The sequence below is a fragment of the Camelus ferus genome, chromosome 8 (assembly GCF_009834535.1).
Source record: "Camelus ferus isolate YT-003-E chromosome 8, BCGSAC_Cfer_1.0, whole genome shotgun sequence".
Lineage (NCBI taxonomy): Eukaryota > Metazoa > Chordata > Mammalia > Artiodactyla > Camelidae > Camelus > Camelus ferus.
This window is the reverse complement of record NC_045703.1, coordinates 57,781,998-57,808,753: the sequence shown is the minus strand read 5'-3', so window position 1 is coordinate 57,808,753 and position 26,756 is coordinate 57,781,998. Positions and strand designations below refer to the sequence as shown.

General features: G+C 38.2%; 1 long non-coding RNA gene across 6 annotated transcripts in view; it reads left to right on the top strand.

Annotated features, from left to right (window-relative positions):
- The window catches only part of LOC106729714, a 284,345-nt gene that overhangs the window by 140,281 nt on the left and 117,308 nt on the right, over nt 1–26,756 (top strand). For all 6 annotated transcript variants that reach the window (XR_004322052.1, XR_004322047.1, XR_004322048.1 and 3 more), the window contains exon 3: nt 18,104–18,190. This is a non-coding gene — a long non-coding RNA (uncharacterized LOC106729714). The remainder of the gene's footprint in view (nt 1–18,103; nt 18,191–26,756) is intronic.

Here is a 26,756-nt window from a genome sequence, read left to right as displayed (position 1 = left end):
CACTGTAGTTACACCCCTGGCTTCATGTTCCTTCAGGAAAGATTCCACCCTGATACTCTGCCCCCAGACTCTGAAGGGTCTCTGGAACATACTCGGTAAAGGTCTGGAGTTCCTTGAGAGATTGATTACTCTTAGCGCTCCTGACTCCTTCAGCCTTCAGTGGGCTTCTGGCTGAACCAGGGGCAAGCAGTCCTGGAGTGCCTCAGAGGGACTTCCTCCAAACCTCTTTTCCCATCCCCAGGCTTTGATACACCACTCTATGCATCAGTGTAGCTCCTGAGAACATGTTGGAAAGTTGATGCAGAATTGCTCTGTGGCCGGAGTTCCCCAAGATTCTAATCCATCATGCTAGCTCACAGGTGGCTGTTAGTAGTTCGTTAATAGTTTGTTAAAATTTGGCAGGTTTCTCCTTACCCCACCGATTATTGGTTCCTCCTCTCACTGTTTGGGCAGAATTAGGACAACCAATGGTCTCTTCTCCTGAGAAGGGCTTGTCACTTGTTGGAATTTAAGTCATTTTGATTCTTTGCATCTCAGCTCTGGGATGGATTTTAAAGAAGACTATTCTTGGTAGCTTTTCTCATCTTAAGGGTGGGAGTATGGTCTCCTGATACTCCCTAAATCCTCTGAATTGTCCTTTTACATTTATTCCTTCCCCATCCTTGTATGCCTCCTTATATTCAGATGCTGGAAAACTAAAAAACTAAAAACTACATTTAAAATTCTTTGCAGCCAAGGATCTAGGTGTGATTTAAGTTTGGCTAGTTAGATGTACACCCACGAAATACAGGGGAAAAAGTGAATCTGAGGTTGTCTTTCTGTTGCTTCTCCTACTTCTTGCTGTCAGGCATGGTCACAGAAGCAGTGGGTGTTTCTGTGACTGTGTTAGCACGGGTCCCTGTTACCTGTCATTAGTTGTGTGTTTGTGGAGAAGCAGGTCATGGGATGTGAAGCATCTCTTTATCCGGTAGGTGGCTGGCTCTGGGTGAACAGTTCCAGGGTAGTCTCCTTATCTCTGGATTGTACTTAAGACAAAATATTTTTGGAGTTAACAGGTCCAGAGATGACTTCATGATTTCCCAGCTTTCTGACTGTTGTAGAGGCAGCAAACATCTCGATAGCCCAGTGTTACAGTGGTGTTCTGAGAGTCCGTCTAAAAGGCATTGTCTAGAACCTCTTCTTCTGTCCTCTCCGTTCTTTTTTAGGAACCTTGACAAATTCTTTTTTGCTTAATACCTACAGTGGTTTTCCTTATCTTCAAAAGATTCCTGACTGACTCTTGTCATATTTTTCATTTCTATTGACTTGTCATTTACGAAGCACTTTTACCTAAATTATCTCATCTAGCCCAGCTGTAGGTTACATACCATAGATTACAAAAGTCCTTTTTACTATATACCACTTTGAAAGCAAAACAATTATTTTACTTAACCATGACAAAATGTTTTTTAATCACCTAGAAATTTTGTTTTATGCTTATCATAAATGTACTTTGAGTTTTTCCTTTAGCCCCAGATGAGTTCACTAAGTATTCTCTCTGACTTAACGACTTGAAGTGTTTATAATAGGTGTGTTATCATAACGGGGAATAAAACTAGGGAGCAGATCAAGGAAATCTACCTTGCTCTGTGCCATGCTTGCCCCATATTAAACCCCTGAGCTTTCAGTCTAGAGGTTTCCAAACTTGGGTTCAGCAAAGAGAGGCACTGGAACTAAGGAGCTGTGTGGATACAGCCAGGGAGATGGGCTGAGGAGGTGGTGACAGGGTCACGGCCATGTTTTTAGCTTAGTAGTGGCTCAGATCTATTATTTCTGAAATACAGGATGGCCCAAAGCAATAGCTTGGTCCAAAATACACAGGTGGATTGTTGAAAGCAACCAAACATTGTAAGATGCATCTCAATTTCAGTTACTAAATGAACTGGAAATACATATATAATAAAATATAAAATGGAAAAAATGTGTATCTTATATTCGAAGAATGGTCTTTTTATTACCATTCAATAAACCAAGTAATCTAGGCTCAGAGATTTTAATGACTAGTTGTAGCTAGTAAGAGACAAAGCAGGGATTGGACTTGGGTCTTCAAAAGACCCAGACCCAAGTCCAATTCCAATAGCTTCATAAGTTAAATTCTTTGCTTTTTAGACCATGCCTTAACTGCCTTATCTATGCATGCTATACATCTGAAGTAGTAAACAAAATTTTCAAAGATAAAGACCAATAAAATTTGCCTGGATCTTGTGGCAATTTCTTCTTATTTTTTCTTAAATCACTTAGACAAGAAATTCTCAACCTGCAAGGCTCAGCTCAAAACACTCAAATGGATGAGAATCTGGAAAGTCATTTTCCTTGAGCCTTTTCGTATCTTTCAAAGCCTACTTCATCCAATGCCGTGTGCATGTGACGATATCATCCCACAGCTAAAAACAGAGTCTATTTCAGCGATGCCTTAAATTCACAGAAAGTGAAACAAAATCCCGGATAATGACACCCATTTTAGAGCCTGTGTCCTCTAGGGATCAAATAAAAGGGCTCAACAGCATGTCACCGAGAAGGACTGAATCAAGCATGAAGCAGATTTAGCAATACCTCCTTAGAGTAATGATGAAGTTCTGATTTGTCTAACATGTCTCCCTTCACCAGAGATAGTAGGTCACTTCTAATTACCTTCTCCTTTCTGGGCTATATATAGATACAGGTTTGGGATATTAAAATGCCTGGTAGGCTGGTGATTTAATTGCTACAGAATTGATTTCATGAGGAAAAGAAAAACAGATCAGAGTCTAAGATGTAAATGTGAAACATGACAGACTGCAGTGTGTTGCTCAAGTCTATCAATAGAACTGTCAGCCCACAGTTTCTAGCTGGCCATTATAGACCCACAGAGTACGGGAACACACTTGACAACTGTTAGAGCAAGTGTAACTGCTTGTCCCTCCAAAATAGCAAGCGATGGTGTATTTTTGTCTTATTCCCCATGCTATCTAGCATATTATACGTTATCAAAATAATTTTAGATTGGAATGGCTTCCCTGTTTGCTGATGAAATGTTCATGCTTTCCTTTTGCTCTTTTTTCCTTGTTTCTCCCTCACGTCGATATCAGGTGGTGACGGCATGCTCTATTTTGGACATTGGGGAAGTAGGTTTCAGATTCTTGCTGTGTCTTATGACTATAAACCGGAAAACACATAAGATGCTTTTTTTTTTTTTCTGATTTTTGTTTTGGAAAGATCTTGCCATTTCAGACAAAATAGAGGAAGGGATTGTCAAATTGCTCTTGAATACTTTTGAAGTATTACATCAACGTTCATTTTCTTAACATTCACTTGTCCAATAGATACCTACAGTGCTGTGGAGTCAGTGATGAACAAGACAAAGACCTTGTTCTCATAGTCCTTCCTTTCTAGATGGGAGACGCACCGCAGGCAGAAATGCAGTGAGAGGTCATGATAATTGTTAAGAAATTACATTTTAAAACACATTTTTCTTCACTGGAATTATGATGGTAGGGTAACATATCTGTCTGTTCAGGCTGCCACAACAAAATGCCACAGCCTGGGGGGGCTTAAACAGCAGGAATTTATTTCTCACAGTTCTGAAGGCAGAGAAGTCTGAGATCAAAGTGCTGGCAAGGTAGACTTTATTCTGAGCTCTCCTCTTTGGCTTGTAGGCGGCCACCACATCACTGTGTGTTTCCATGGCCTGCCTTCTGTGTGTGCACAGAGAAGGGGGCTCTCTGGTGTCTCTTCTTATAAGGACACTATTCCTGTCAGAGCAAGTCCTACCGTTATGACCTCATTTTACAATACTTACTTCCTTAGAAGCTCCATCTCTAAATGCAGTCACACTGGGCGGGGGCAGTGCAGTGGTTAGTGCTTCCACATGTGAATTTGAGGGGATTCAAACATTTAGTTTATAACAGGTAGCATAAGGGGATATGGTGTGAGGATGGTCAATGTGTGTGAGTCAATAGAGAGAACTGTGTTATAAGAATGGTCATCTATAACCTTTCCAATAAGGTAACCTTTGAGCAGAGACCCAAATGAAGGGGGTGAACCAGGTGGATAACTTGGGAAAAATGTTTCAGGCATTGAAATAATCAGTGCCAATGTCCTGAGGCAGAAATGTGTCTGAGAGGCAGCAAGGAAAGCAGAAGGTCTGCGCTAAGCCTGCAGAAGGCTGGTGGGAAGTGAGGGCTGAGAGGTCCTGGGGTCTAGCCTTGTAGAGCAATGACCCTCAACTTGACCAGTTCTTATGCCTCATTTTATAGAAAATATTTCACAATGACTACTTTTTATTCTGAAGTCATTTATAGAAAATATAACCTAACTATGCAAATATATTTAGGAAGACCATATAGCAGGTATTATGTATTATGGGCTACAGTAACTTAAAACATGTACCAAATAAAAGTAGATAAAACTTTATAATCTCTTAATGAAACCTAAAGCACCTGTTTTCCTCAATTCTGCTGATGTAAACATTCCTATTGAAACTCTCAATATACTTTACTGTAAGTAGATAGTACAAAGGCAAATTTATGTTAGGATATAAATCCGTCAAAATTTCTGACAAAGTAAGGTCTGAATTAACAGCATTTTCCTCAACCAATTTCTTTGCGGTGTGTTCAGATACATGCTAGTCAGCACTTCATTGTGCTCTTTCTTCGCGTGACAGTCCTCTTAACTGTACATATCCCCACAGTATGGGAGAGACACTGCTTTTCCTTCTTTTAGGCTAGCGTGAAGCTGCATATATTTGACATAAATGGAGGAAAAGACTGTCAACTTCAGTCAGTGGAGCTTGGACTTGGAATTCTGAAGGGACACTGGGGAAAGGAAAATGACATATGGTCAATGGCCTGAAAGATCCCGAAAGGTTAGGAGAAGTGAGGCTGTGAGGAAAAGTTAGACGAATGGGGAGCTTCCTTGATCTGGAGAAGAGCAGGCTGCACACAGCCCAGAAGCCTCTGGGGCCGAGGCAGTTTGGCAGGGGCTTCCCAGACGACCCAGATTTAGAATGACATTCCAGGGCTGGGGATGGAAATATCCACCCGCCACACATGAAAATAGCGAGTGCCTGAACACAAGGGAACATTTCTGGCTGATTCTTTCTTAGCCTAGTTTGCTGGGCTTAAAGTGGTGTACTTCCTACTACTCATGTGCCTGGGATATTTGGGGCATTATTAAGTATAAGGAGGGTGAAATGGTTTCTCAAGAGGCTCAATCTCTTTGATTTATAAAATTTGTTTGGAAGTTTATACATACACACACACACACACACACACACACACACACAAACATATATGTATATTCAAACATTTCTAAATGGTGACTGATGAACCGTATTTCTTTTAGTTGATTTTTAAATTCTGTCATCCTGGACTAAACATCACCTGGGCAATTAGAATAGGAAAAAAAAGCCTACTTCTATTTATGGAAATTTCAAATACAGTAGACAAAATTTTCATCTACATTTGCATATGTAAATACTTACATATATATCATAATATCATATGAAATATAGGTATGCAATATAAATTATATAAATGTACATGTTGATATAAAATATAAATTATATGAATTATAATATATAATTAAATTTGATAGGGATAGCTAGATTAGGTTGTGAATATGCTTTAAAAATTAAATATGGTTTATTTTTATTTTTGGGGGGAAGATAATTAGGTTTATTTATTTATTTTAATGGAGGTGCTGGGGATTGAACTCAGGACCCTGTGTATGCTAAGCATGCGCGCTATCACTGAGCTGCACCCCTCTAAATATTGTTTAATTAGTGGTTTCTTTCCTGTCAGGATTTTATATTTTGGAGTTGGAGTAGTAAGCTATTCAATGAAATAAATATAGAAGAAGACATATATGAAATATTGGGTATTTTTACCCCTTCCGAAGTTAGATATTACCTCTGTGTGTGTTATAGCTCTAAGATTATTGTAAACTTTGGTTAAAAAGTTATAATCACATGGTTAAATGCCAACTTTGGGTAATTCTTTTTTTAATAACATAAATTTCTGTGTTCTTTTTTTTATTGAAGTATAGTCAGTTACAGTGTGTCAGTTTCTGGTGTACAGCACAATGTCCCAGTCATGCATATACATACATATATTCATTTTCATATTCTTTTTCATTAAAGGTTATTACAAGATATTAAATACAGATCCCTGTGCTATACAGAAGAAACTTGTTTTTTATAATCTATTTTTATATATGGTGGCTAACATTTGCTCTATCTAGATGGATCACATGCATTTTTGAGTCATGAAAGTTTCCTAAGTCCCTGGTGTCTTGGGTTGCCAGATTACAGGCTTACTGGAGACAGTCATTTCTTGAAGAAAAAATGGGAGGGCTAGGCCTGGACTATGCTTTCCAAATTTTCCCTTTAAGACTAATAGGATGGAATTATTCTTACCGCCTTGAAAGGAAGGAGTGAAGGAGGGAAGAGAGCCTAGGAGAGTTGCAATCGTGTAGCACCCTCCATATGGAAAGAAGCATGAAGAGTGGGCAGAAGCGTTCCTTTTCTAATGAGAAGGAAATCTTCCCGCCTACAGTTTGTGAGTCGTACTTACGCTCTGCTGAGAAGTAATGGAGTTATGTGGTCATCCAGCCTTGGTTGTATTCAAAAAGAGCCACAATACAACAAATGGATTCCTATTAGCAAGGATGCAGTGCTTTCTCCTTGACTGAAGAATTAACGATTAAAGACATCAGATTTTATTTCACAGAGGTTGAATCCTGATGAACCAAAGCATCCAAGTACTGAGGATTCTGCCTTAAGGCCATCATTCCAGCTTGAACAGAATTTGAATGGATCAGCTGCACCAGATGCATTTTGGCGGAGGGGGGGAGGGAGCTTGGTCATTAGATTTTATTTTACTATAGTGACAAATAAAATAAAAATCATTACAGAAGAAGTTTATTATTAGACCAGCATTTTGGTTATGAGTGGCCTACATTTTACTAAATATGAATTTAAATCATTGTGAAACAGGAAAAAGAAATATTAACTTCTAGTTATTTATGGTGATAGACTAAAAATCCTTTTTAAAAAACCTAAAAGGAAAGTGACATATTAAGTTTGGGAATAGAAGCTTTAATATAGTAAGAATCAATGTATAATCCCAATTGTATTCCATTAATAATAGTGTAGATTGGGGTAGTTAGCTCATTTTTGGAGCATGTATTTTTTCTCTTATCTCTGTTATTCCTCTTGGCTGTGTTCCATGGCCAAAGGTTTTATTCTCCTAATTGCATACAGTTATCTCAAAAAGTGTCTCACTGGTCACAGAGAGGATAGAAAAAGAGGCAAGGGAAGGCATCCTTGTAAATAGAAAAAGCAAGAGACCTGGACTTAGTTGAGAAGAAAAAGACATGGACAGGGCCTCCACCCCAAGGATCTTCCTGTTATTACCTTATTTGAATGTACATGAGTCTTAGAGGCAGGAATTGGTACCCTTGAAACTCAGAGAGGTTTGCTAATTTGGGCTACAGGAGATTTTAAGGTCCAAATCCAGGTCCATGTGATTTCAGTGTGAGTGCTGGCTCCACAAGCCACAATGCCTCTCAGGGGCTAAGTTCTGTTTGATAAGCCATTTAGTATTTCCATAAAGTAGGAATTACTGCCAGTGTCAGATTATTACCATCAAAATTAGAATGACACCGTGTATGTGAATGTGCTTTGCAAACTCCAAACTGTCAAATGATGGATACAATGTACTGTGGATATATGATTGCAAATTCAAGATGATTCTTAAAGTGGGGAAGACACTTTAAAACACCTATGCCCCCAACGTGCTGTAGTTCACCCAAGCTATCTTCATAATAAATACAGACAATAATAATTAAGATACACATTACTTGGAAACTATTGCCAAAAGCAGTATATACATAGGAAACCAAGGTCACTAGGAGGAAAATCTCTGTAGCAAATTTGATGCTGCTAATTGACCACTAAATATCACTATGTACTTTGGGGTTGTTTTCACAGGTGTTACACAGAGCTGTAGCATAGGAAAATGTTAATATAATTAAAATTCAGGAGGAAGAGAGAAATGTCAGTGGGTAGTGTTACATTTTTTTCCCCTAGGTACTGTCAGGAAAATTCTTATGCTTACTATTCTTCTAAAAAAGGGAGAGGAAAGTAGGGGGAAAGTGTACACATCATTTTATCCTTCAAAAGTGTATTCTTTCATTCGTACAGAGTAATCAGTACCACCGACAATTTCTGGCCCACAAATCATTTGCAAATTGCCTGGCTACCACTCACCTTGTTTCATCCTTGCCTACACATTTGTCAGCCATCAGAACCACCTACAACAGCTTCCACTCAGATAGCATGGTTACTAACAAATCCCCTCAAAGTGAAAATAAATGTGTGCAATCGGGTGACACCCTTCCTTTCTCCTTCCCCATGGCTGGGTCCCATTTGGCACCAAGCATCACGATGTCCAGATGGTGGCCACTTCTCTGCTCCTGCTTTAGCAGTTCTCTGCCAAGGTACCAAAAGCCAGTTTTCCGGTGAGAATCTGCTTGCAGGAAGATAGCTGTCTGGACATGTCACCTCCTTTGTAGTCTACACCTGGGGCTACAGTGAAGTAAGGGCTAAGGCCAGAGAAGAGAGAGGAGGCAGACAACGGAGATGGGGCTTGTATGAAAATAGGAAATTTTTGGAGAAACAGACGCACTTACCCGTGTGACTTTTGGTAAATTATTTGAACTCTCTGGACTTCAGTTTTCTCATCTCCTGAAATGACAGAGTTGAACCGAATGATTATCTGTCACTCCTCATCTCTAACATTCCTTGTGACCATTTAGTGAATATGCTTCAGGAGGGTGCCTATGAGCGAGATCCATTCTGCATTACAGTGATGACTATATTATGGCCAGCCAACAATTTGGGGGAGGAATAAATAAGTTTCAGATACATGTGGGAGGTAGCTTTTTAAATAACAAAACTAGGTCTGCCTGATGAAACAGTTCGGTGAGATCCTAATTTCAGACTGTCATGTTCTTCAATATTTAGAAGAGTTTTCTAGGCGAGTACAGATTTCTTGTCTGCATTTGTCTAATTGTTATTGTATTATTGATGCAGGGAAGTATGATTTACTAAGTTTCTACTGTAAGTAAGGCCTTGGGGACATTGTGGTAAATAATTTTGAGCTCAGTATCCATGGAACTGGCTGTGCAATGGCTCACACCAGCAGACCACAAACAATTTTTCCACAATAGTGCCAAATTATTATATATGCCCTTCAAATAATTTTACTGAAGTGGAGGCTGTTCTGAAAGGCTCTCAGAGGAATCTGACCCCATCCTGTTTTCCTACTCTGAACGTTAGAGCAGCCATGAGTGTACTGTTCAGGAGCCCTGGATGGATTCTAGAGCTGTCCAAGGTTCCTAAGTTCCAGAGTGGGAGACTGCAGGATTGTAACAGAGCTTTGGGCTTTAGATCAATTCCACACTCTGCTATGAGGCTATAAATATTTCATTGTAGATTCTGTTATCTACTATGCAAAAAATAAATCAAGAAGAAGGCTTGGGGTAAAAATAATACTGCTAATTTGATACTTCGCTTACACTTATCCAAATTATGAATCATTCCTCCATCAATATGTTTTTAATAACTGCTTTAAATGTATAATAACACTGAAAAGTTTGTCATAATCTACCTGCCTTTCCTTCACATTTAAAATTTCATCTTGTAGGGGTGGGGTGGGAGGTGGTATGAGCAGAACTTGATAGAAAAAACATAGCTTTCTCTTCTTTGAGTATGCTGGGGTTCTGCATACAATTATATATTAAAATTAGTGATGGTCTTTTGTTTTCTATACTTTTCATATGACACACATTGGCTTTCCTTGTGGCATATATCCTGTTGTGCCCAAGAATAACTCAAGGCATAAGAGTCATATAAGGCTCAGAGCTGGAGAATTTTAGGTATCAGAAGTGTGTTAGTCCACTCAGACTGCTAAAAGAAAATGCCAAAGATTGAGTGGCTTAAACAACGAATTTATTTCTCACACTTCTAGAGGCTAGAAGACCAAGATCAAGGTTCCAGCTGATTTGGTTTCTGGTGAAGATTCTCTTTCTGACTTTTAGGTTGCTGCTTTCACATTCTGTTCTCATGCGGCCTTTCCTCAGTGCACGCGTGCAGGAAGAGAGAGAGCTCTCTGGGCTCTTTTCTTTAAGGACACTAATCCAATTGCTTCAAAGCCCCATCCTTCTGAGTTCATTTAACTTTAATTAATTGCTTGGAGGCCCCATCTCCAAATCCAGCCACCTGGGAGATTAGGGCTTCAATATATGACTTTGCAGGAGGGGGCACAGGCATTCAGTTCATAACAAGAAGGTTACAGATTCTTAGGGGATGTATGTGTAGGATTGAAAATGGTATAGTTTACTGGCTAAAGAGTATATTCTTTGTAGTTAGTCATATCTTAGTTTGATTTCTGGTTTTGCCACTTACTGTGGGACTTGGGCAAGTTCATTTGGAAATCATTTGCTAAATATTTTTTGAGTATCTACCAGGTCCTATGGTAGGAGTTAGTCATAGAGTTGTCAATATGACAGAAAAAGAGTATTGTCCATGTTAGATTCCCTAGAAGAGTAGACGGAACATGGAAAGTATTTGGCAAATGCTAGTTAGTTTCTAAAATTTCCTTGTAGGTCTGAGCACAGAATATGCAGGTTTTGTTTCTGCTCCTTTGGAATTCCCCCAAAGTGAGTCAGTCTCCCAGTGAGACTCTGCTCTAACAACCATTCTTGTAGTTTCTACAGGCAGAGTGGTTATCCCTAAGGTTTCTAAGTATGTGCATGTGTGTGTGTAGTGGTGGGGGGCATGTGTGTAGGTGGGGAGAAAGATGACTGGTCCAAGATGACATGGGTGATGTAGCTGGATATAGACAGCACTGACTGGTAAGGCTTAACCGTTACAGATGTGCCATAGGAGAAATGGCAACTTGGTGGTCTCTTGAAGTCACCCACTGTCTCTGAAATTTTTCTAGAAAAGAGGAGAGCTACTGGGGCTCCTCTACTCGACATTGTCTGGATTCCCCCAGTCTTCTTTGTGGAGCCTCTTCAGTTCTGTGGTTATCAAGAGTCAGGATGTCAATGTAGTAACCAGTCCAGTAGGTGATGTAGATTTCTCTTCCCCACTCAGCAAGCAAATGCATATACTCATGTGCACACACTTGTGTGGTTTATTAAAACACACACACACATACTTTTAAAAAACTTATGATGGGATTTTGGAGGGATAAGAGCACTTCAGAGGGTAAATATTAAAATCCATTTTGTTTTATTCTAAAGGAGAAAAATGATTCAGTTGTGTCCTTTATTGTTTAGAATCACAGATAACATCTTTTAATTCTTTATTGGTTTCTAAATGAATTTGTTATCAGAATGATCTAAAGACATCTTAAAAGCCATCCTCTAGAATCTTTCATAATACCCAAAGTGCAACCACTGATTTAGAATTTTGTCAATCACTTGAAGGTTTCTCAACTTCCAAATTAATTCTGGTGGCATCGGAATGTTGCAGAGAGAGCAATGGGCCGAGAGTCAGGAATTTGGGTCCTTGGTCAGCCCCAAGCTAATAAGTACCTTGGGAAAGCTACCAGCTGCTTCTCCTAAGAGAAGGATCTAGTCTTTCAGTTTAATTAATCTCTGGGAACTCAATTTTCTTATTTGTGAAATGGAGGTGTTGGAGTAGATGACCTGAAATTCTCTTTCTGATTGATCTTTAAAAATGGCCAGGCTAAGATGCCAAAGACATTATGCTCAGTGCTTTATATACTTTACATCACTTAATCTTCATAGTGGCATCTGTCATTCACATTTACAAACAAAAGCCTAGAGAAATTTAAAAATTTGCCTTGATATCTCCCAGCGAGTAAGTGGTGGCTATCCACAGCCTAAGTTCCTAGCTGTCATCCTGTTCAATAAACCAAAATAGCTTCTGTAAGTCCAGACTTGGCCTTGGCTGTGGGGTAGGACACAATACACATAAATTAGAGCCCCTCCTATCCCTGTGAGTTCAAGTCAAATTTTAGAAACAAATATAGCAGCAAATAAATAAAAATAATTGAAGCAATTGGGTTCTTAACTGTGTGTTATTGTCCAAACAGTTATTTGATAAAAAGAGAGAGAAGTTTAGGCTTGAAATCTACAAAATGAGGGTAGGATTAGGAGGGGGACCTTCAAACATATGTAGCATTTAAATAAACAAAGGAGATACAGGGAACTGCCATAGAATGTGAATATATCAAGAACAAAGGCAAGATAGCATAGGCAGTGGTGATACTTTCTGTGAATTGTGAGGGTTGTATTAAGAAATTAACCTAGGAAAATAGAGTCGATCTAGGTATGAGAGGCCTTTTAAATCTCTGAGTGGGAAGTTAGGAATTGCCAACAAAGTTTTAAGAATGGACTCTGAACAGATATATTTTCATGCATTTGGTCAGGTAGTACATTGCAGGGGGACAGAGAGGAGCTATGGCATATTTGTGGATTTGGACTAGAGAACAGGTAGCAGGAAAGAAAAGTTCACTCTGAATGATGTCTGAAGAACAAAAATAGATCTGGGGACAATAATTGTGGGGGGTGGAAGAAAAGGAAATATTAAAGATGACGCTAAGATATTTTTTTCTGGATTTCTAATAAATGTTAACATTGCCATACTGCTCTTTTTAAGAAATAAGAAAGAATTTGTGGGTGAAAGAAAAAGAGGGGAAACATATAGAATTTTTTTTAAAAAAATGGGACACACTTAGTAGAAAGGGGCATTTGGAGAAGAGAGATGTCTAATATTCAGTTTTGAGGTATACGTGTATGTGTTTATCTGGTAAAAACTCCCCCTGTTATTTCAAAAAATTCTGGAAGTCTGCTTTACATAAAAGGATATTCAAATGCTTCTTTTTGTTTCTTTCTCCTCCTCCTCCTCCTCCTCCTCCTCCTTCTTCTTCTTTGGTGGAAATAAAGGAAAGGGGCTGAATTACTCATGGGACAGTATCAGGTAGAACCTGGCAGTTGGTGGAGACTGTGTGGTGAACCACAAGCTGAGCTAATCTAGCAGAAGTAAGAGTTTGGAGGTAGATGAGTTTGGAGATAATGTAAGAACCTACCCCTCTCATCCCAAACACACGTCTCCGCCTTACCTTCTTCTTAAGGCTTGCATTAAACTTTCAATAGGATGTGGAATGGGAATTAGTCCCATTTTATCTAGACTGGAAGGGAAAAAGATGACCGAAGCTGATGAATGTGTTACATATGGAACTGTAATCAAGAAAATTAGAAAAGTCACATCTATTAAAAGCAATCTAAATGAGTAGGACAGTTCTAATCCTATGAGATCCATTCGTAGCACGTTTATTAACATTTTGGTTTATTTAAATTATCTTTTCTGTCCCTTTATAAAAGTCCTTTGGAACCTTCAAAAATAAGGAAGCTAGGATAGCTAGGATTCTTCAAAAGTACTTTCTGCCAGGTTTTCAGGAAACTATGTATTTGACACTCAACATTTATTGAGTACAAGTTACCTTAACTGATGCATTATACTTGATTCTGTGGGAAGATGTAAAGGATTCTCATGGTCTCTGCCCTTGAGACACAGAATTTACTTCAGGACACAGGTGGATCCTATTCCATTGACAGAAAGGGTGGTAGCATGGAATCTCAGCTGTTGAAAGGAAGTTAGAATACTTATTACTTTTTCAAGACTATTTTTTTTTTTTTTGTATATCAAGAGGAGATGTTCCAGCAGCACCCTTTAGCTTCTGTTTTTAACTTAAATCTGGGAAAAGATTGAGGGAGTTTTAGAAATATGAGTCAGTGGTCTTTATAATGATTAGAACTTGAGAGAGAGAGAGAGAGAGAGTGTGTGTGTGTGTGTGTTGAGAAAAAAGAAGAGGAAGGAGGGGCACAGAAAATTAGTATCAAAAACTGAGAGAGAAATTGGGAAGTATTTTTCATATAATGGAGCACTTACAGGTCTTAAAACTTTTGCAACTGATTTAGAAAGCTGGAAAAATTACCAAGTCAGATTTGTATTTGCAACTATTGAGTTTAATTCCTATCCTTCATTTGTAAATAAATTCTGTTTCCATTTGCCCAAATGGTACATTAAGTACAGGAAAGCTGTATGATTTCATTCACGGAATAAAAATATCATAGTCTGGCATAATATTAAAATTATCTAGTCTGATCATCGCCCCTATTAATTTTTCATTCATTTTAAACCTTCAAGACTTAGGAGAAACATGCTCCTTCAGTGGCAGTTAGGACTATGTATAACAGAGTTGAAAGCCTGGAATATATATAGGAGAGTTGAAATCTGCCTGTAACTTCCATTTATTTACACCAGTTGATCATTTAGAAATAGAAATGGAATAGGATAATTACTTTTCATAATAGAGCCCTGAATTATTTGAAGCTTTCTACCATGTGAAACCAAATTCCATCCTCCTCTTCCCACTCCCACATGTCTCCTCTTCCCTAGACTAAAAATACTTTATTCTTTCATTCTTTGTGGGACATGATTTGAAGTTCTGTCATTGATCCACCCAAAACTCAGTGTGCCTGTATTCTTCATGGTCACACTTAAGACATAATTTTTCAAGGGTCATTCATTTATTCATTCATCAGTCAAGAAAATATTCACTGAGTACTTACTAAGCACTGGGCACTGTCCTTGATACTGAGGATAAAACAGTGAACACAATAAATTAAAATACTTGCTCTCAGTGGAACTTACATTTAAGTGAGGAAGACAGAAAATATATGAGATAAATAAAGTAGCTTAGAGAGTGATAAGTGTTTGGGAAAGAAAAATAAACCAGGACAGAGATATAAAATGTAGGTGGGGGGAATGGTGTTATAGTCATTGGCTAAGGTGACCAAGGGAGTCACCTCACCAATGGGATATAAGTGTATCTCAATGTAGCCAATGGGTAATCACCAAATTAAACTAGTATCCAAGTCTTATTATACCTGATTGTCTCAAAGACATTTTGATCAAATCATGAAGAATGTGAACCCTCTCGTGTAAACCTGGATGATCTAGCAGATTAATAATGGTCTATCAGATTAATAGTGGTGTCAGAGGAGGAAATGTGGTAGTATTTGCTGTTTTGATGTCATTCAGAATGCACCAGGAATCAACCACAAAGAATCAACCTCTCTGCAGATTTTGAAATTCACTGTTTTGGCTCCTTCATCTATTCCTAATCTTCTAATACTGCTCTATGTACCCAGAGATCCTTAACTGCAAATTATGTTCATAATGTGGTTTGAAATTCATCATTATCAGCAGATATGCATTCATTTAGGTGCTGACCAAGAAAGTCTTATTGGGCTTCAGTTTCTTCCTAATAGTGTTTCGTCTGAGTGTTGGAGGTTGAAAAGCATTGTGTCATTATTATATCATTAGCTCAAACTTATGGCCTTCTCTTACTCTAAATAAAACTATAAGTTACTTTGGTATTTTAATTTTTTTCTTAAATCTCAGCTGATTTGTGACCTTAATCCCTCTGATATGAGTCTGTCTGGCCCTACCATTCTCATATTCAGTGTTCATTTTTTCATTCATTTATTCATTTGGCAATACTTTTTGACTAATTGTTATGTTCTTGGCACTGCATTTACCAAGATGATGAATAAGATCGATATGGATAACTTTTCAATTGTAGTTTTTTCTTTTAAAAATATCTGTAGCTACATTTTTTTTTTTTTAGTTTTCTCTCTGCTTTTCTCCTTATTTTATCATTTGCAATTGCACTCAAAATTGCATTTTTGAGAACATCATAATACTTTTGAGTCATAATCTCTTTAGGAGTCTCATGCCATGAATAATGCATATCTTTTCTCTAAAATTTAGAAGACATTCACATAAAATGTACAATTCATGCTGTCCTTGGAAAAAATAAAATTCAAGATAATATGGTCACTTTCTTTCAAAGTTCATACTACTTTGACTTAACCAATCAATTCTTGTTGTCAGAACTAGGTCCAAATGGTCATTTCCTCCAGTTGTTCCCTTGCTGTTTTAGAGATTAAATTTCATTAATGATATTCAAGCATGTGTTATATGGTTGGCTTTTAGCCAAATAAGATGCGTGGCCCTATTCATGGATCACTGAAGTCTTCTTTCACTGCTGTTGAGGACAGGAACCTCACCTGCCTTGTTCACATCTAGTTCCTGCGCCATGATGGATGATCCAGAATGGCCACCATTATTGTTATCATTTACTCAGTGTTCTCCAATGTGCTTCTCTCTTTGGGAAATGAAGATTTATATGCAGACATTAACCCTCTTGACCTTTAGGACTACTCCACTTCTCTTAAAAATCTGTTTCTTTTGAGTAAGACAAGTCCTCCTACTATCATGTTCTAATTTGGAGGGTGATTACATCACATTTGAGATTTGGATAGGCAACTGTCAGTGCCTGTTATAAGCTGAGTTCTGAGTAATAAGACAGAGTCAACCATATGAAGATCTGAGGGAAGAATATTCCAGAGAAGAGAGCAGCACATGCAAATCCTTGAGTGTCAAACTAGCTCAGTGTATTCAAAAAACAGAAAGATGTGGGGTTGGAGCACAGTGTTACTAGAGGCAGGGGAATGGGAGGAGGTGAGATGTGAAATGGTGTTGTGTTTAAGAATCTACACTCAGGATTTTTTTTTTTGAACCTACCCTCTAGAGCCTAGGTTTAAATAACAGACCCGCCATTTATTATTTATTTGGCTTTGCACAAATTACCTAACCTATCTGTGTCTTGAGTTCTGCGTCTTTAAAGTAGGTGTAAATAACAATACACAACTCATGGAATTATTGAAAAATGTAAAACAAGACATAAAAAACAATTTACACCAGGGCTTGGGGTGTATAGGTGCTCAATAGATGTTAGCTATCATTATTAAGTCACTGGTTCAGAGTTCAGATTATGTAGGGTCTCAAAGATGTTTTGCTTTTATTCAAATTAAATTGTGCAGTCATTGGAGTGTTTTATGCAGGGAGTGAACTAACATGATTAGAATTTTTAGAGAACAGTTTTTTCCTACCATATTTAGATTGGAGTATGAGGCAGGAGGTGAGTAGATGCAGTGTGTTAGTGTGTAAGTGGGACTCACATCAGTAGGTTTGACTAGGGTGAACGCATGGGCAAAGGAGGTAGAACTAACAATTTGTTGACAGCTTATTTTTGAGTTTGTGGTTAAAGGAAATAAAGGATTCTGAATATTTGACCTAGGAAACTGGGGAAATGATTATGTTCTTTATTAAGATAAAAAAGGGCCCATAAGATTCACAAAATTGACAAAGGGATCTATGGAACAAAAAGATTAAGACTCTTGCTTTAAATTTTTAATTCTTTGTCCCTGAATCTGTTTTTCCATCTTTTTTTTTTTTCTGAAATATAGTTGATTTACAGTGTTGTGTTAATTTCTGGTGTATAGCATAGTGATTGTTTTATATATATATAAATATATATATATATATTCCTTTTCATATTCTTTTTCATTATAGGCTATTACAAGGTATTGAATATATAGTTCCCTGTGCCAAACAGTAAGACCTTGTTGTTTATCTATTTTATGTATAGTAGTTAGTATCTGCAAATCCCAAACTCCCAACTTATCCCTCCCCTCATCTCTCCTTGCCTGGTAACCATAAGTTTGTTTTCTATGTCTGCAAGTCTGTCTCTGTTTTGTAAATAAGTTCATTTGTGCCATTTTTAAAGATTTTTCCACATTTCTTAAGACAGTTTTTCTTTTATCTTTCCCAAGAGGATGGGAAAGAGACTTTCCCCCAATTCACATACTTGATCTGATAATAAAACAATTTGTGACGATGATCTTTGTCAAACTGGTTTACCACAGAGCAGAAGTGAGAACATAATGAATTTAACACTCCTTTGTTGAATTTGTCCCAAGCCTTTCAAGGCCCAGCTGTTCAAGTTTAGCAAGTGACTCTCATGAAAAGTGATTTGTAGTTATTTTCATTTTTATTTCCCCTATCTTTTTTGCCAGCTGTTTGAGCCTATTTTTTTTCCTATAGCTGGAAAATAATTTTCATTTCTCTTGTTCCCAGAATCAACTTGAACGGTAGACAGACCAGCCATTTCAGTTGAACCCTACTGCATTTCTTTGACATGGTCCAGATGGCCTTCAGTGATGGGTAGGTACCTGTTCCCTCACACATTGTCCCTAACAGTGTCTCTGAGGATACAGTCTATGTGGGCATCCATCTTTGCACATCACTTGGATTTTCCTTTCCTACATGTTTTACTGAAGATCCACAGCATCTAAAAAGGAAATTCATAAAGTTTTTGCAAATGATTCAGACTTTATTGCATTTTGATGACAACAGTAACAACAGAACCCAAACCGTATAAATTTTAATTGTTGGCAAGGACCACTCTTGTGTTTGTTTGGCTCAGCAAGTACTGTATTTCAGAGGGTAGATGGATAGATGATAGATAGATAGATAGATAGATAGATAGATAGATAGATAGATATAGATACAGATATAGATATAGATATAGTTGTTCGACATACCTAAAGATGGTATCACTGACATGCTACTAGTATTTGGGCACTTAAATTATTTTTCCAGTCATAATGATGACATGAGTTAAACCACTTCTTTCTACTTTTCTTCCTTATGGTGAAAATTGCTACATCAGTCAGGACCTTTTTGGTTGCAAAATATGGAAATCCAACTTGAGCTAGTTTTGGCAGGAAATCTAGGTTTAAGAATCAAAAGAAGAGTTAAGGAAATTTTTACAAGGCAAGGAGCAGTGCCAGGGGTCTTAGGGCCTGACATCTGAACTCTTTCTTTCCATCTACCATCCTTTTTTCTTTTCTCTCAGCAGAGCATCTTCTTTCACTGACAGATTTAAGGCTGTATCTTTCTAGTTCTAGTATCAGGAAGGAAAGGATTCTACCTCTCAGTTCCACAGGAAAAAATCTTAAAAAATAGTGGTCAGGTCAGATCAGAAACCCAAAGATGGTCAAATTACTGTGACAAGGGAATAAAGGTTACAGAGTAAGCTAGCAGCCCCCAGACCATGAATCTGGAGTGGGTAAAGAGGCAGGTCCCCAAAAGAATGTGGGGATGCTGTTCTCAGAGGAAGAGACAGCTACTAAACAAAACAAAACAAATTAAAAAAACCAAACAAACAACAAGTCTTCACTAAAAAAAGTCCATTTGCAAGATGGCCAGTGGGAATTAGAAATTAACTTGGCATCTAGGAAATATTTACTGGTTTAAGAGTGGTGCCCACCTCTGAAACCTCTCCTTAGTTTTCAGTCCCAGACAGTTAATCTCATTGGGTGATTTTCTTAACAAACTTAGATTTCTAATTCATGATCAGCACTTTTCCAATAATCAAATCCCATTGAATTATTTTGCTTTCTTGATGTCTTTGTTTTAATTTGGAGAAGTCTATGTTTTATTCTTTGTCTATCATGCTTCAGGGACTTTCTTTTTCAAGAAGTCATTTAGTATATAACCTATCTGAACTTCTTTGGGGGTTAATCGGTATTTTCTATGCATACTAATCCCTGGTTGGTAGACTAGAACAGAATTACTTGGAGTAAATAACAGATGTGTCTAGAAGGGATTTTATTTATAACTGGGGTAATCCCCAATTTACAGACAAAATGAGATTCAGAGAAGGTAAGTGATTCGCCCAAGGCCACATCTCTCATTATCAAAAAAGCCACTATTAAAACCCCAAGACCACCAGACTTCCTTAGTTTTGTGTCATTTCCATTGTATCAGGCTTAGTGAAGAAAAAGTGAGAATAAATTCAACAGGAACAAATGTGAAGATCAGGTTGGATCATCCCAGCTCACTGTAAAGAACACTGGCTGCCTTTAGGACTTAGAATATATAGCTAGCCTGATAAGGAAGCAGCAAAGGGGCAGTGCCTTGGGCAGAGAGATACTTGCCTCCCTTGTGTGGGACCCTCAGTGTTAGGAATGTGGTGAGCGCCCTGGAAGAACTCTCAGAGGAGAAAGATTCCTCTGTCTCCGTTCAACCCAGATCTAGTCAGATTCTACTCATCATATGTCTGTCCGAGCAGCCCCATTTTCGTTTTGCCACTGCTGCCGCTGCAGTTCTGGCCCCTCTCATTCTCCCTGCTCCCAAATGGCCTGCCTCCAACCCATCGTCACCATAGTGATCTGTCTAAAATGCAAATTGAATCGCATCATGCGCCAGCTTAAAATAGTTTAGTGTCTACTCCTTCTTCCAACCACACAGAGTGAAGTTTACTTCCTTGACCCCGACATTCCTCTCTGCTTCTTCAGTCTTGATTCCTGACAGCCTTGGCCCCTGATGTGCTAAGATTTTGAACTGATCTTATAATTAGAACTCCTAGAAGTTAGAGGTATGGAGCCTTATGTATCTTTACATATCTGGTAATGCACAAATATTTATTGAACCGAATCTCTTTTGAGTCCAGAGTAAGTCTTAAAAATCAGAAGAAACAAACTCACTTAGTGAATAAGTCAATGTTTTGAGGACAAATCTGTAACTAAATCATTGCCCTCATATTTTACTTCCTTAGTCTTCAGAAACTAGGTTCATTGCTATTGTAATATTATAAGCTACTGATTAAGTAAATGGAATTTGAATTTTGCAATCTGATTTGCAGCTTGAGGGAATATCTTAGCTCTTAATGCAAGGCTAAATTCTGACTACATCTAGGCAAAGAATTTTTCTAATTTGGTTTTTGATGTTCTGGGACTTTTTTTTCTTTTGCCTTTTGGGATCTCTTCTTATACATTTCTGTCCCATTTTCAGTTTGGAAAAACAATACATGAAACCAAAAAAGAGCAATTGCTACTAAGGGGCAGAAGATTGTAAGCCCTGATAAACAGAAACAAACCACTGCTGGAAGACAGATGTAATTCTATTAGGGCTATCTGGTTGGGAGTTCACTGACTCCAATGTCTGGGGACCTCTCTAAAGGTGGAAAGTCCTTCTGCCTTGCTCAGTTTTCAATTAGAAAGTTAAAGCTTTGGCTACATTTTCATTGAAAGAGTGAAGATTATTTTGAGATTGTTAGTGAGTATGTATCTTGAGATATATGTGAAATTGGAGACATTTTAGCATAATTTTACTACTCTCAGATCCCTCTTAAAATAGTATCCATTAAAAACTCCTGGGTGGTATATGTAGGAAAGATAAGGAATCTAGGAAAGGATGGACCTAATTTAGTGGTAGTAACTCCCCTCTAGGGAGGCTGAGTTCAGAGAAGTTCAGAAATATTTCGAATTACACTGTCCTCGGAGGGGAACAGTTTTGGTTACAGTCAAAGTATAGAAAGGGGATAAACATGGGAGATGGTGGGGGGAGTTCTGACCATGGGTATATCTAGGTATAAACTTCAAAACATCAGGTATCAGCTTACCCATAGCAAAATAAAGTCTGGGTCTTGCCTTCCTGATCCTAATTGCATTGGTCTGGATTCTTTCTGGCACTGGGTGAGCCTGGGCTGTCATTGTCAAGCATCAGTGACTCTGAATGGGTAGGAGGCAGAGACTGAGGTCCTCATTTCCAATTCATTGGCTTATTCTCTCTCCCTACTGCCTAGGCTGTGTCTGACACAAAGGGACACTTTATAAAAATTTATCGCATAAATCATAACTTACCCTTTCCGTTATAGATGTAGTTCAGAAGACAGGTAGAGCATTCATAGAGATGGTTTCTGAGAAATTCTTAATTTTAAAGACACTTCCCCTCCTTTTAAAGCCCTCTCACTGTTGGCTCCCATGACTATTGTCTTCTGATTATGAGCATCTCCAAGATCAAGTCTTGTCCTCCAACTCTCTGGACACTTTCTGCTCTGATGAGTCCTAGCAACCTCAAGACGAGTGGTACCCAGATATACAGCTCTGTCCCTACATGTTCCCAACAGGCATACTCTTACTGTCACCCGTCTGGGGTAATTTTTATCTGGCTCCCCTTTTCTTGGCCTATTCTCTATACTCCTGGACTCCAACCATGGATCTCATGGTTCTTTTCAAGCATCCAGACTTAACTTTGGACTCTTTTTTTTTTTAAAACTCTTTAGACACATATCCCCATATCCAGTCAGTTAATATGTCTTACTCATCTTCCCTTAGACCCTTTCTCATTTCTGCTTCTTCCTTTTTATTTCTCTTATAATCACCCTGCCCAAACCCTCTGTCCTCATGATTATATTCTTTATGGATTATTACAACCTCTTACAAGTTTTCCTGCCTGTAATCTTCACCATCCACAAATCATATGGCATTTTGATATAGACATTTTTTTCCTAAACAGATTTTCTCAAGTTACCAGCTTGCTGATTTATATACAATTTTAGGTCCCACTATTTGGCAAAATGCTTTGCAAACCCAGTGATCCCGTGTTCTTGCAAACATATAAAGCTCTGTCTTTTCCCCATGATTTGTTTTATGATAAAGTGCTTGCTTGGAAGCTCTTACCTTTGCTCTCTGCCACCTGTTAGGACTCAGTTCAAGCATCTCTTAGCACTTTCATGAAATTTGATGTGACTGTTTTACTCTTCACTGCTCACATCCTTAGCTAATCTGCAGCCTTTACAAGTTGTGCTGCTTTGGCTTTACTCTTGTTTTACCTGTAATAATATGCTGCAAATTTCTTGACGTTAGAGATCTTATCTTGCCCATCTCCTTGGTTCAGACCTAAGTATCTGCAGCATTCTTTGGGCTTCATAAATATGCCCTCTGCTTTAAAAATATCATTGGTACATTTATTTTATTTTGTCATTTCTAATTGCCAGTCACTAGATATTTTAAACCCTAAAAAGATATCCACTGTTATTTGAAGCTGTTTTGTAGTTCTTGTAGTCTAGCATATTTCGGGTGGGCATTCCGAAGGATAAAATGGCTAAAGAGAGGAGAGTCCCTCTGTGTTTTAATGAGCTATTCTGCAAGCATGCCAAGATAATGTTAATTCCATAATCCTCTCTATAGAGAAAAATTTATTAGGGCTAATTTGATATCCAGAAATGTTATAGTCATTATTTTTATTCTTGTTTTTTCATATTCGAAAACAAATGAACTCTACTTATTATTCTCATCTCCAGCATTTTCCATGCTCATCCTTGGTCTCTTAGTAGCAGTAGTAGTATTAAGTAACATTGACAGTAAAAGTAGTGGACGTAACAGCACCAGTCGAAGTAACAGTAATGTCTACCATTTATGTGTGTGTTGTGTATCAGGTGCTGAGCTAGGCATTGTACACACATTATTTCTTTTATCTTTATAAAATTCTATGGAATATTAATACTCATCATTACAAGATCAGTCAACTTGTTTGAAGAGGCTGATAACTTCCCAAAGGACTACAGTTAGTAATTGGTAGATATGGATACCAAGCTCAAACCCGTCTAATTTCAAATCCAGATTCCTCTAATATTATTTAACTCACTGAAATCAATGGAAAAAGGCTTTTTTTTTTTTTAAAAAATAGATTTTTATAAACATTCTTTGGGGTCTCCTTTTATGCTGTGTCTGCATGAGATTAGTTGAATCCTGAGTTTTCTGAAGTAAATAACCATACTAATGTATAGCCTATCCAAACTTGGAGAACAAATTTGAACAATTCAGAGCTCCAGCATAGGAAACTCAGCTCTTCGACTCATTATCCACTTATCGGGCACTTAGGCTTGGGTTTTTGAGATATTTATATTCATGTCAACCAAATGTGTAGTATTCCAGAGCTCATCTTAATCTGACTTTTCCAATCTGGAATGATAAATCTATTTAAAAATGATATAAAAGTCCTCAGCATTCATGATATAAAGAACTTGCAAGTGTTTTTTGAGTATATTGAAGACTGACACTGTGGAACCTAAGTTATTTTATTGAGTTAATCTTAGTAGTAATTTTGGCATTTTTCACTTATTTCAGATTTCAGTCAGAACGTGCTCTTCGCAGGGCAGCTGCTGTGTGTGTTGGCGATGTAACGTGTGAAGCTGGTCCGTGGTTGAACTAGTCGCTGTCTGACAAATCTTAAGTTATTTGTGGTTCGTCTTATAGTCCTATGTGATGTGTGCATGATCTGCTCTTGGCGCTCACTCAGAAGAGGAAAACCAGAAACATTTAACATATAAATAGGAGTATTTTTGCACTGGCCTTTTGGAAGCTTTAAGATTGTTTAGTTGTTTCAAGATCATATGCATTTTGTTTTTCACCAGATCACGCTGGTTAATAGTTGAGAGGTGTGCAGTTATAGAATTAGTGTTTCTCTGATTTCATCTCTCCGTACTATTGCGGAACCTTCAATTCCCCTCTAGGCGGTGTCTCAGATACCCGAGACCAGTCTCTTGCTTTAGTATTGGTACCACGATGGTGAATATGGTTCTGGAAAACTTCTGCAAATATGCCTCTTACTTTTGCCAAAACTGCAGCTTCCATTCTCTGTGGATACCAAAGCTGCAGTTGTAAGGATGTCAGAAGCCGTTCCAATCCTTCGAAGCTGAGCATAGGATGGCCTTACATTGTGCCACGTGTCCTGCTAGATGGAGAACCTTCTTCTCTCAGTATTCCTCTGGAATACTTAGTCCCCATTCTCAGGTTGAGCCGTTTGTGTTCCTGACGGCTTGTAGCACTTTAGTGTAGTCACAGTCATTTACAGTAGACTTGGGCCAAGTTCACGGGCTCTGGGGCTAAGGACACATCTGAATGTCAGTTAGATGCTGTGTTTGAAATTGCTGCTCTTTTTCAGCCTGAGGGTGGGTTCCTTCCCAAGAGGCATTTAGCTCTGTCATGCTAATTAACTGCTGGACCGCAGTTCCAGAATCTTTCAGATTTGCCCTTTGGACATAGCTGAGTCTTAACGCATTTATGAGATTGGTCTGAGTTAATTCTACATGTTATTGTGAGCTAAGCGTTTGTGTTAGCAAGAAGTGCATTCTTTTCTGAAATGCATGAGTCGTTATGTTTTAGTTAATGCAAGAAGAATCTAAGATAAATTTGTTTTAGGTGGCCCTGGCGATAGTTTTCTCCTCCCTCCCTCCCTCCCTATCTCCTTGTTTGCTTTCCTCCCTCCCTTTCTTCCCTTCTCCCTTCTTTTCTCTTTTCCTCCTTTCCTTCCTGTATTAACAGTTCCCCTGTGCAGGGGTAGGGGTGAGCTTTCAGTCCAAATAGAGTTTTTGTGCCTCAGTTGCATACACAGTGCTGCTGTATTAGAGCTTCTCTGCCCTGTGACTTTTGGTTGACAGCTAGTGATGACTTACATTGTTATTGTTTCAAATTTACAACAACTCTACTTTCCATGCCCTGCTAGTTATTGTAGGTAGACACTGCTTTCCAGTTAAGGGGAATCCATCCTCATTTTCCATCATAGTCAGATCACACGATACATTATGCATTCAAACTTTTCTCAAGTTATGATGTTTGGTATTGTGATACACTGTGTTGCACCTAATCTTCATATCAGTCAGAAAATCAGTATCGGAAGTCTGAAGAGTCTTAAGTCGTGGCATTTCGTGAATATTTATCTACACATCTAGAGTGTTTTTGACAGAAGGACTGACTTAACCATACATTCAATATTGAGTAATGAGCAAACTTCTTGTGTGAGAAGAAAACTGTTCTGTGTCAGGTACTATTCTGGATGCCGGGGTACAGTGGGGAGACCAGCCCTGGCACTCTTGGAGCTTATGGTGCCATGGGAAAGGGTATTCATTGAACATGTAACTAAGAGCACAGTATGTCTTGTGAGCACAGAGCTGGAGGATCTAACAGAAAACTTGTCCCTTCACTGAACAAGAGAGAAGCAATGTGAACATATTAATTTCAATGTCTAGTGGCAAATATCAATATTTGGTTACGTGATAGTGGTTGGGTGGTGTATGGGAAGATTTAGGAATAAAATACTGAGAGAAGGCATTATTCTTCAGCACATCCAAGTATAGCTATCATGGCTCAGTTTCAGTTTCCATTACTAGGGGAACTTAAATTAAAAAAAAAAAAAATCCATGCGGGAGAAAAGAAAATCTTTGTCTTCTTTTGGACAGATGCCTGACCAAACAGATGGACTTTGCCTAATGCCCTAGACTGCCAGCTTATTTGTGTGCTTTGGACCAGAAGAGAAAGATTTCAGAGTTATACTAGCTTTACAGAAGAAACATTATTTTATAATCTGCTATATGCAATTCTAAAAATTTTCTCAGTGTATAGGAAGAAAAGCATCTATGAGGCCATCAGATTTCAGGATTCTTAGACTATGCAGATTAATGATCAGCATCCTCAAGTGCACCTGGAGGGATACCATTTGGCAGGTTGAAGGGCACAGGTGTGAAGCCAATACTCTGCACTAAGTAAAAATTTTCTAAGTGATTTCCAAGCAAGCTGCAAATATTGTACCTTTTATCAGTTTAGTCCATTGCCACTTATATTAAGTGAGATAACAGATATGAGGATTTTGCAAAGCAAATAATAGTGAACAAATACAAGTTATTACGATTGTATCCTTGTGCAGGTAATTTATATGGTAATTGTGAGTCTGTTTATGTCCAGGAAGAGACAATCATGAGAACATAATGATCCCACAGTACAAGTATGCATTTATTTAATTAAATTTATTTTATGAATTAAATTAATCTACCCCCTCCCTGGATTTTTCTGTCTGAAGCTGTGGACTACATGAGTTGCTAGTGACTGTAATTGCAAAGTTTTTGTGTCCCAGGATGGGGACCACATACTATTATTAATTTGGT